Genomic DNA, 12,480 nt, shown 5'->3' on the forward strand with positions numbered 1-12,480 from the left:
TGGAGCTGGCTGCCTCGCTTCAGTATTACCAGCACCTCTGTCCAATGCTCCACGACCTCGGCCCAAACCATTTCCTCCTCTGGCCTGACCACGGCCTCTCGGTGGCTGCTGAGCACCTCTCACTGGCTGAACAAAACCCTGACCTGTAGCTTGCATCTTTACAGGCCTCTGTGGACAATTTCTGACAAGATGTTTCATTGACCTGCATCTAAAACATGCCCCAATCCACTTCCAACACACACCCTGATGCTATCTCCCACAATCTGCGTAAGGCTGTAATCTAGTAACAACAACAAAAGCCCCAACTCGAACTGGCCCATCAAATCTGGCCTTTTTCTTAGGCCTACCAAAAGAACCTGAGGGCTCTGAATCCCTCCTCTTTTTGTCCCTTTCCTTCTTGCGGTTCTGGCGCTCAGAGGCCTCACGTTCTCTGCGATTTTTGCCTTTTCCACTAGGGTAGCAAAGTCTCACTCCCTCTGGAGAGCTATCAGTATCCGTAATTCATCTTGGAGGCTATCTTTTAAAATGAACACGACATTCATAACTAGTTCCCACCATCCCTCGAGTGTAGCGGCTAAGTCGTAGGAACTCTACCTCATATTCTGCCACAGTTTTATCCTCCTGACTCAGGTTCAAAAATTCCCTTATTTGGGCATCTACATAACTTGCACCCACATATTTTCCTTAAAATACAGCTTTAAAGAATTCCCATGTTGACCAGTCGACCTAAGTACCTTCCCTCACGGTAAGCCACCACTGATAGGCTTCATCTCGCAGTAATGACACTGCACCTTTTAATTTTTGCTCAGAGGTGCAGTCGAGATCGTCCATTATTCTCTCCGTGGCCTCCAACTAGTGTTCAGCCATATTAAGGGCTACACCAGTAATACCCTTAAAAATTTCAGCTCTATTTGACCGGAGTAGTTTCGAAATCGACCCACAGCCCACAACATCCGTACTAGTCCTAGCAACCCTCTCCAGAATTCGGAGCTAGCTTGGGATAGTGCCTCATCCCCAGCCGCTCGACCATAAGATCCTGTCACAGTTACCGGTGAAGCTGGTGCCTCCCTAGCCCCAATGTTAGGCATGTGGCCCGATGCCGAAGACCCAGCCCTAGCACTTCTACGGCCTCTGCTTCGGCTTCTTGTACCCCTTCCACGAGTACCTCTAGTGCTCACATCAATTCTCGTATTATCTGATTTAACAATTTTATGCAGATCAGTTTACAGTTTCAATTATTAGCAAATGTCTTATGAAAAGCAGTAATTAGAGTTTATTCTCACAGATCAAAGTTTTCACTACAGTTTCAGTTTACTCTAACTAGAGGGTTTCAGTACAATCCTTTATCTATAATAGTCTAAGAATTTTCTACCTACTGTATTCGAGTTTAAAACAGTCAATAGTATCAAGGAAACTTATGGATTCGATACCGAAGAATCGGTGTGCCACACAATTTATAAACCTTCCAACACATTTCAAGTTATTCCAAAAAAAACTTTCTAAAATTTTCCTAAAGAAAAAACTCATTCCACAGCCGAGTTTTGCAACTTGGCTCTGATACCACTAAATATAATATCCCAAACCTGGCCCAGATGTTATAGCTGAATCTAGCGTGTCACATTACACTACTTTCCAAAAATATTAACTCTATTGGTAAAAACTTGTTTGAATAGTTAAAATCCCTTTGTGGTTTGATAAAAACTTTAGTATGTTAAATTCCTTGTTATTATCCAGTCAGCTAGTCAAAACATTAGTCATATTAAATTGCCATTATTTTATTACACTGATTTAAATGCAGAAGCTTTTTAAAAAACTTTGAAGCTTAAATCGTGTGTCTTTGGAAACAATCGATATTTTAAAAACTCTTCTTCCTCTAGACTAGCAGTTTAAAGTAAATAAGCAAATGCCCAATTAAAATTTAAATCCATAAAAGGAGTTATCACAGAATTAAAAAACAAACACAAAATGAAAATTCAGACAAAAGTAAAATCATGCATAGCATAACTACGGTCATGTGGCCATCTTCGAGTCCCTCACAGTACCAAATCCTCTAAAGCTCGGGATTACTTGCACAGTTAAAAAGAAGGGTGAGTTTATGAAAAACTCAGCGTGTAACCCCTATCTAACAGTTAGAATATAGTACGCAGTAACAGTTTGGGCCTGAGCCCACTATAGTAACAGTATCAGTGCAGTAATGCAACAGTGAAACCCACCCCAAGCAAGCCAGACACACCGCTCCGTAACACCAATCACACCATGTGGGGACAAAATCGACCCACCCAACCAAACACACCAAAATTATCACCGATTGCGGTACTAATTTGTATTGCAGCAAAGTTGCCAGTAATTAGTATAAAGGCTAAAAGCCAACAGTACAGTATACTTCCTCCATAAACAATATCCCAACCCTATGAAATATGTCAGGTCTTAACCTCATACGTGAATGCACAATGTCATGCTCAGAAAGAACAGTCAAATCATAACACAAATCAGTCATTTACCCTCGAGGGGTAAAATAGTCATTTTACCCTATAAGGGTGTTTTGGTCATTTTACTTGCCTTGGGGTCTAGGTACTCTTATCGACCCATTAGAAGGTCTACAGTTGCCTCGAGCAACTCGTGTAACCTTAACGGTCCTAACAGTGTAAATGGGCCCAAAGCCTATTATGCGGCCCAAGTAGGCCCAAAGGCCCGTGTGGCCTATCAAGCCAAAAAATTACCACACCCATGCGACCTGGACAGCCTATGCCAATAATTACCATATATTTTGGAATTTATCAGTGTGGAGCTCATAAGCCCATTGGGCCCACATGGCCTATTTCGACCCAAACCCATGAGAATACAAATGGCAGCCTCTACTGTGTAACACCTATACTTAGTGGGGTTGGTTCACCACGCGAGTGATCGCACGTCCATGTGGCCTCAATCGCCATATTTTTTGGTTTTTCGGCTTTTGTCGATTTACAGTATAAGTGGTGAGATTACACACCTGATTGTGAAATCGAGTGAACAGCCCACCACGATACATTCATTCAATGTTTACCGTTAGTTTTCCAATCGTTAAAATTCTTAATACTAAAACCCAAATCCTCACTCACTACTCATCTTGAACGAACGAAAATAGCTTATTGCCCTTAGATCGCTGATTAAGAATTGATCTCACGTCCTTACCGATTATCTACTTTAGCAATGAAACTTATAGACAGGATTGTTTACCAAAAGTGTCTTAATTGAAGATTGAATCAGTACAAGTGGTTTGTGAATATCCAGATGTTTTTCTAGAGGAGTTACCAGGGTTACCAATGAATAGAGAGGTTGAATTTGCTATTGAGTTAGTGCCAGGAACATCACCAATATTGATAGCTCCATACAGAATGGCTTCTACAGAGTTAAAAGAGTTGAAATCTCAGTTGTAAGAGTTAACAGATAGAGGATTTGCACGACCTAATTTCTCACCTTGGGGTGCACCAGTTCTGTTTGTCAAGAAGAAAGATGAATCGATAAGATTATGTATCAATTATCGACAGCTCAACAAAGTTATGATCAGGAACAATATCCATTACCGTGAATTGATGATTTTTTTGATTAGCTAAAAGGTACCATAGTATTTTCTAAGATTGATTTGCATTCTGGTTATTATCAGTTACGGGTTAAAGATTCTGATGTGCCGAAAACTACATTCAGAACCAGGTACGAACATTATGAGTTTCTTGTTATGCCATTTGGGTTAACTAACGCTCCTGCCGTATTTATGGACTTGATGAATAGAATTTTTAGACCTTATTTAGACAGATTCATTGTTGTATTCATTGATGATATTCTGATCTACTCTCGAGATGAATCTGAACATCTTGAGCATTTGAGGATTGAGTTACAAACTTTAAGAGATAAAAAATTATTTTTTAAATTCAGCAAATGCGAATTTTGGCTTCGAGAAGTGGGATTTTGGGGACAAATTATTTTGGTGGAAGGCATCAGAGTTGATCTGAGCAAAATTTCAGTGATTGTTAACTGGAAACCACCAAGAAACATTTCTAAGGTCAGAAGTTTCTTAGGGTTGGCAGGCTATTATTGGAGATTTTTAAAGGTTTCTCAATGATAGCTATACCGATGACACGGTTATTGTAGAAAGATGTAAAGTTTGAGTGGTCCAAGAAATGTCAACAGAGTTTTAATCAGTTGAAAGCATTGTTAACCGAAGCACCAGTTTTGGTTCAGCCTGAGCCGGGTAAAGAGTTTTTGATTTTCAGTGATGCATCCTTGAATGGTTTAGGATGTGTTTTAATGCAAGAAGGCAAGGTGACAACATATGCTTCCAAATAGTTAAAGATGCACAAGAAGAATTATTCAACACATGACTTGGAGTTGGCTGCAATTGTGTTTGCATTGAAGATTTGGTGACACCACTTATTCGGTGAAAAATGCCATATTTTTACTGATCACAAGAGTTTAAAGTATTTGATGTCTCAGAAAGATTTGAATTTGCGACAACGAAGATGACTTGAACTTTTGAAAGGCTATGAGTTAGTAATCGATTATCACCCAGGGAAAGCGAATGTAGTTGCGGACGCTTTGTGTAGAAAATCTTTGTTTGTTTTGAGAGCAATGAATACACAGTTGAATTTTTCTAATGATGGCTCGATTTTTGCTGAGTTAAAAACTAATCTAGTGTTTCTTCAGCAAATCTGTGAAGCTCAGAAATATGATAATGAATTGAAAGCTAAACGAGTGCCGTGTGAGTTAACTTCTGATTCTAAGTTTCAGATTGGAACAGATGATTGTTTATTGTTCTGAGATAGAGTTTGCGTATTGAAAAATCCAGAGCTTGTATAGAAAATTTTACACGAAGCACACAGTGGTTGCTTATCTGTTCATCCGAGGAGTACTAAGATGCACAGTGATCTAAAACAGATGTACTAGTGGTCTGGTATGAAACGTGACATTTCTAAATTTGTGTAGAGATGCTTGATTTGTCAATAGATTATAGCTTAACATCAAGTACCTTCAGGACTATTACAGCCTGTAATGATACCTAAGAGGAAAAAGGATAGAGTTACAATGGATTTCGTATCAGGATTACCTCTATCTCTGAAAAAGAAAGATGCTATATGGGTTGTTGTTGATCGTTTGACGAAATCTGCACATTTCATTTCGGTATGTACAGATTTTTCACATGATAGATTAGTTGAATTGTACATTTCAAAGATTGTCAGATTGCACGGAATGCCGGTCTCTATTGTTTCGGGTAGAGATCCACGGTTTACATCACGATTTTAGAAGATATTGCAGGAGGCTTTGGGTGCACAGTTACATTTTAGCACTGCATTTTATCCTCAAATCGATGGTCAGTCTAAGAGAGTAATTCTAATTCTCAAAGATATGCTTCATTGCTATGTTTTAGAGTTTGAAGGCAACTGGGAAATATATTTACCATTGGTTGAATTTGCATATAATAATAGTTTTTAGTCGAGCATAAAGATTCCAGTGTATGAAGCTTTATATGTTCGTAAATGCCAAACTCTGTTGTACTGTACTGAGCTTAGTGATAATAAGATTCATGGGGTTGGTTTGATTAGAGAAACTGAAAAGAAAGAGAAAGTAATTCGTGATAGTTTGTAAGCAGCGTCAGATCAACAGAAATCGTATGCGGATTTGAAACGTAAGGATATTGAATTTCAATTCGGTGATAGAGTGTTTCTAAAAGTATCGTGGTGGAAGAAGATTCTTCGATTTGGTCGCAAAAGAAAATTGAGTCTGCGATTTATTGGGCCGTATGAGATTATAGAGATAATAGGGCCAGTGGCATATCGACTTAAATTACCGTCAGAATTGGAAAAGATTCATAATGTGTTTCATGTATCCATGTTACAATAGTACAAATCAGATCTCTCACATATAATTTCTCCAGTAAAAGTTGAAATTCAGCCCGACATGTCGTATAGCGAAGAACCGATTAGAATTTTGGCCCGAGAGATTAAAGAGTTAAGAAACAAAAGCTTAGCTTTAGTTAAGGTACTTTGGTAAAGTCATGGTATTGAAGAAGCTACATGGGAACTCAAGGAAGTTATGAGGAAATAGCACCCTATCCTATTTTCTGGTAACATTTTCGGGGATAAAAATTTTTAAGGGGAAAGAGTTGTAATAGTCTGTTTTCAGTTAAATTGGAACAGTAGTTTCGGGACCACAAATCCAAAGTCAAAATATTTTATTATTATTATTTTAGAGTCTACAGCATGTTAATAGAGTTATATGAAAATTTCGTTAAGAAATTTTATCGTTTGCATATTTAACTCAATAAAAAGGATTACATTGAAAAATGTGAAAAACATGAGGGGACTTCTATGGACATTTTATAAGTGATTTTAAACGTTATTAATTAAGGTTAATTTAGTAATTTAATAATTGCATAATAGTAAAAATGGTTAAAACAAAACCATCATCTTGTTTCTTCCTATCTACCACCAAAAATTTGACTTAGAAACTCCATGAGAGGAGCTTAAAGGTTCGGCCAACAATACCTTGTGCATGTAAGTGTGTTTTTGTCCCTTTTTTTTAATGATTTCTATGTTTTTGAAGTCGTTGTAGCTTAATTTAGCTAGCCTAAGGACTAATTTGCAAAACTATTGAGTTGTTTGAATTTTTCCATTGATGAATGTATATGTGTTTTGACGTTTGATAATAGAAAATGAATGGTTATTGTTAGATAAACAAGTTTTGTAAAGTGATTTTGGTTGAAAATGTCAAATAAGGATTTATTTGTAAAATGTGAAAATTTTGTGGTGAAATGTGTGGGCTGCTATGAACATAGATGAAATTCGGGTAGCATGGATGTGGATTACATTGCATGAATTTGCATTTTTATTAGTTAAGGACTAAATTGTAAAGAAGTTAAATGTTTAAGGGCAAAATAGTAATTTTACCATAACATGAATTTTTGGATTGAATAGAATAGAATGAGACTTAAAATAGTTAAATTTGATTATATAGATCAAGAAAAACCACATTCGGAATTAGATCGAGGAAAAACAAAGTAGTGGATTGATCGATCGATTCTCTCCGTATTAATTCGAGGTAAGTTCTTATGTTAATAAGCATTAAATATTTGTGTGTTAAATGCTTTAATATTCCATTCTTGATGAATATAACTTCACTGAAATAATCAATGAAGATTTGTCTACGTATGAGACCCCGGTTGAACCTTAGGAATATATAGGATACGAATGACATGTCATTAGGGGTTACCGTGTTATAGGTGCTGGTCCTGTACGTTATACTGGTGGCTGAGTTTTCCGGCATGTGTTTTGATTACACGTCATCTTGTGTGAGCAGTACCGGATAGCTACATCTTGACCGTCAGCTTGTGTGAGCAAACCCAGTGATGGCTCGAGAGTGAGCATCTATATGAGATATGAGATAGAGATGGTTTCGACCATGTTTTGGCACTTAGTGTGTGAGATACCCTAGTATCTGATATTATTCCAAATGGTGCAACGGGCACAGTGATGTTCCAAGAATGTACGAGTTCAATATGAACCAGTATAGGTATGTATGTATGTAAATCATGTAAAATTTGGATCTATGAATTTGTGATTCCATAATTAACTTTGTTGGTGATTACATGTTATGTTAATGAGACTAAGTTGAGTTGCATTATAATTTAAATTGCTCGCTTAATTATGGTTTATTGGTAAGTTATATTTGCAATTATACAAACTTACTAAGCCTAATTGCTTACTGTGTTCAACGGGCACAGTGATGTTACGAGAATGTACGAGTTCGATATAGACCAGTACAAGTATGTATGTATGTATGTAAATCATGTAGAAATTGGATCTATGAAATTTCTATGAATTTGTGATTCCATAATTAACTTTGTTGGAGATTACATGTTAGGTTAATGAGACTAAATTGAGTTGCATTATAATTTAAATTACTTGCTTAATTGTGGTTGATTGGTCAGTTATATTTGCAGTTATACGAACTTACTAAGCCTAATTGCTTACTTTGTTCAACGGGCACAGTAATGTTAGAGAATGTACGAGTTCGATATGAACCAGTACAGGTATGTATATATGTAAACATGTAGAAATTGGATCTATGAATTTGTGATTTCATAATTAACTTTGTTGGTGATTACATGTTAGGTTAATGAGACTAAATTGAGTTGCATTATAATTTAAAATACTTGCTTAATTGTGGTTGATTGGTAATTTATATTTGCAGTTATACGAACTTACTAAGCCTAATTGCTTACTTTGTTTACTTTTCCATGTTTTATATTGATTTAGAATATAACACCCCTAACCCGTATCCGTCGCCAAAAAAGGGTTACGAGGCATTACCAAAAAATATAACAATTATCAAACATTCAATATCACATACACAAAGTCCCTTAAATAGGTCTACAAGACCTTAAAACATGCTTTAGAGTAGTTCGGGACTAAACCGATCACGTATAAAAATTTACGAACACTTAGAAAAATTTCATGAAATCATAGGTCACACGTTCGTGTGAACAGGCTGCGTGCCTCACACAAGCACCAGACACTCCCGTGTCATAGGCCGTGTGAAAATAGGGCATACATACTGACTTACACCACTGGGTCGAGGACACACTCGTGTACCAGGCCATGTGAAATCTAATAGGGTTACTGACTTGAGTCAAACGTCCTACCACACGCCTAAGTGCCAGCCCATGGACCACGCATGACCAGTAGACACGTCCGTGTGTCTAGGCCATGTCAAAACTATAGGGTACACTAACTTTAATCTTAAGGGTACACCAGGGACACACGGCCATGTAACATGACCGTGTACCGCACACGGCTGAGACACACGCTTGTGTGACTACCTGTGTGGACAAAAATAAGCCATTTCCAAGGCCAATTTGCCACCCTTTGCTCATGCTCACCTAGCCATCAAATTGGTATCATTTAATCATAAATATGGGCAGCCAAAACATGCCAATTCACAACATTTCATGCTATTTCATAATCAACCATTTCACTACTTAAATTCTCAACCAAATTCATAACAAAACAATATACCAATATCATTGATCTTGCATAACTTCTAAATGCATTTCATCATCACCTTATCACCTATTTCATGCCACAAAACTTACCATTTCGCTCTCACATAATCAAGCCACAACATGTCATCATTCCAATCTTAATACTCCAATTTACAACTAACCATAATAGCAACCACATACCAAACCAATACAAGCCAACACTTAAGACATTATATACATCTCATGTATCACATATTAAACCCATAATTCAAACCAACTTAAATGGCCTTACATATCAACATTTACAAACCAAATCTCATGACTAATATTATAACTCAAAACATAACAAAATGGCACTAGTCTATACGTGCCATATACCATATATACAAAGCTCTAAAAAATATCAACGAGATGGTCGATAGTGTGATGACGTTTCCTGACAATCCCCGAGTTTGAGTTAGCTTCGATAATCTATAAAACATGGAAAGAACACACACAGTAAGCTTTTAAAGCTTAGTAAGACATATACAAATAAAGCTATCACATGAACATTTGCACTTCAATTCAAATATGTTTAACATAGCTAATATCAATCAAAATTCACAAACCTTTCCATTGAACATATATTCAATGTCTTAATTAAGTTCATCAAATATTTCCCCTTTTCAATACTCGTATGAATTTCGTATGTACCTGAGTCACTTAGCTTATTCACATATTCTTTCTCAACTTGACTTTGTCTGTTGAACCATTTGGAATCATTAAGGATACTCAGAAACCACATAAGCTCGTACAATGCCATATCCTAGATATGGTCTTACATGCTATCACATATCGATGCCACTGTCCCAGACAGGGTCTTACACGACATCGATTAACGATGCCAATGTCTCAGACATGGTTTTATACGTAATCTAAATACAATGCCAATGCCCCAGACATGGTCTTACATGTAATCACATCTTGATAACTTAATGTCATAACATTCGTATCCTATACTATTCTTAGGGTTCGTCCAGGAATTTCGAATGTCTTAACTTCGTCAATTCATACTCGTACATGCTCGTTTGACATTTGTAGAAATTCAACGATAATAAAACATATATAATTCAATTCAAAGACACTTATTTGCATATGAACTTACCTCGTAGTCGGAAGTAACAGACGGGGTCAACTATTCGATAACTTTTGTTTTCCCCCGATCTAAATCTGATTTCTTTCGTTCTTGATCTATATATATTCAAAATTAACCCTTTTATTCATCAAAAAATCCAATTTCATCCACAAACACATATTTTAGCATTTTTGCACTTTAGCCCCTAAAGTTACATATTTATTCAATTTAGTCCCTATTTCATAAATACACAAAATTCACAAAATTTGACAAAACCCATGTTTGGCCGAATTCTCTATAGGTCCCTAGTAGACCAAGTTTTTCATTTATTTCACAATTTAACCCCTCAATTTACACTTTTCTCAATTTAATCCTTAATTAACATTTTTGTCCAAAATAACTTTACAAAACATGTATATCAAACACCAAGCTTGCATAATTCATCATCAAACATCATAAAACTCTTTGATTCATCAATGGCATTTCACAAAATCATAAAAAGTTTCAAAAATTAGGGTATGGGCTAGCTAGTACTCAAAGCAACGATCACAAAAACATAGAAATCATCAAAAGCCAAGCTCGAATCATACCTCAATTAAGCCACACAAGTGCCGAACCCTAAATGTTCTTCAAATCTCTCTTTTCTCTTAATATTTGGCCAAGAAGGATGAAATGAAGCTTAATTTCTATTATATTTTAATTTATGTTAAGTTATTTAACATTTTACAAATTTAACCTTAATTAAAACCATTATAAAACACATAATTCAAGGCCATTTATGTCCATATCCACTATCAATGGTCTAATTACAACATAAGGACCTCTAATTTAATAAGCCATCGCAATTAAACACTTTTAACTTATAGCATCCTACTTTTGTATTTTATGCGATTAAGTCCTTTTTGTCAAATTGAGCTATTAAACTATAAAATTAGTTCACGAAAATTTCACACATACATATTCATTTATTGTAAACACCAAAAATAATATTACGACCTCAGATGTGTGGTCTAAAAACCACTATTCTAATTTAGCTAAAACCAGGCTGCAACAACTCTCCTCCCTTAGGAATTTTCTCTCAAAAATCTTACCAATTAATAGGTTTTGATATTGCTTTCTCATAATATCCTCGAGTACTCACGTAGCTTCTTCAACCCCATGTCGATGCCATAACACTTTTACTAGTGCTATTCTTTTATTTCTCAGCTTTTTGATCTCACGAGCTAAAATTCGGATCGGTTCTTCACTATACGATAAATCTGACTGAATCTCAACTTCTGTCGGGGAAATAATATGAAAAGGATCAGGTCTGTACCTTCGTAGCATCGATACATGAAATACATTGTGAATCTTTTCTAACTCAGACAGCAATGCTAACCGATAAGCCACTGGTCCAACTCGCTCGATAATCTCATTCGGGCTGATGAATCTCGGACTAAATTGCCTTTACGACCAAATCAAAGTATTTTATTCCACAGAGATACTTTCAAAAACACTTTATCCCCATTTTGAAATACAATATCTTTCCATTTTAAGTCTGCATATGATTTCTAATGATCTGATCCTACTTTCAAACTATCGCGGATCACTTTTACTTTTTGTTCAGTCTCTTTGATTAGATCAACCTCGTGAATCTTATTCTCACTTAGTTCAGTCTAATACAAAGGTGTTCGATAGTCCAATACGAAGGTGCTCGACATTTCCGACCGTATAAAGCTTCGTAAGGTGTCATTTTAATACTCAATTGAAAACTGTTGTTATACGCGAATTCAATCAACGACAAATATTTTTCCCACGTACATTCAAAATCAAGAATGCAACAACATAACATATCCTCGAGTATGTGAATAACTCACTCGGATTGACCATCCGCCTGTGAGTGAAATGCAATACTAAAATGTAATTTTGTACCCAGTGCATCTTCCAATTTCTTCCAAAACCTCGATGTGAATCTCGGAGCTCTATCTGAAACAATAGAAATAGGTACTCCGTGTAATCTCACAATCTCGAAGATATACAACTTGGCAAGCTTGTCAAGCGAATAATCTGTACGCACAGGAAGGAAATGAGCCGATTTTGTCAACCTGTCAACTACAACCCAGATAGCATCTTTCTTACTCGGAGATAGGGGTAAACTCGAAACAAAATCCATAGTTACTCTATCCCATTTCCATTTAGGAATCATAATAGGATGCAATAAACCAAATGACACTTAATGTTTAGCTTTGACTTGCTGACAAATCAAACATTTAGAAACGAACTTTGAAATGTCCTGTTTCATACCATGCCACCAATAAAGCTGTTTCAAATCGTTATACATTTTTGTACTTCCAGGATGAACAGATAAACAACT

The sequence above is a fragment of the Gossypium hirsutum genome, chromosome A09 (assembly GCF_007990345.1).
Source record: "Gossypium hirsutum isolate 1008001.06 chromosome A09, Gossypium_hirsutum_v2.1, whole genome shotgun sequence".
NCBI lineage: Eukaryota > Viridiplantae > Streptophyta > Magnoliopsida > Malvales > Malvaceae > Gossypium > Gossypium hirsutum.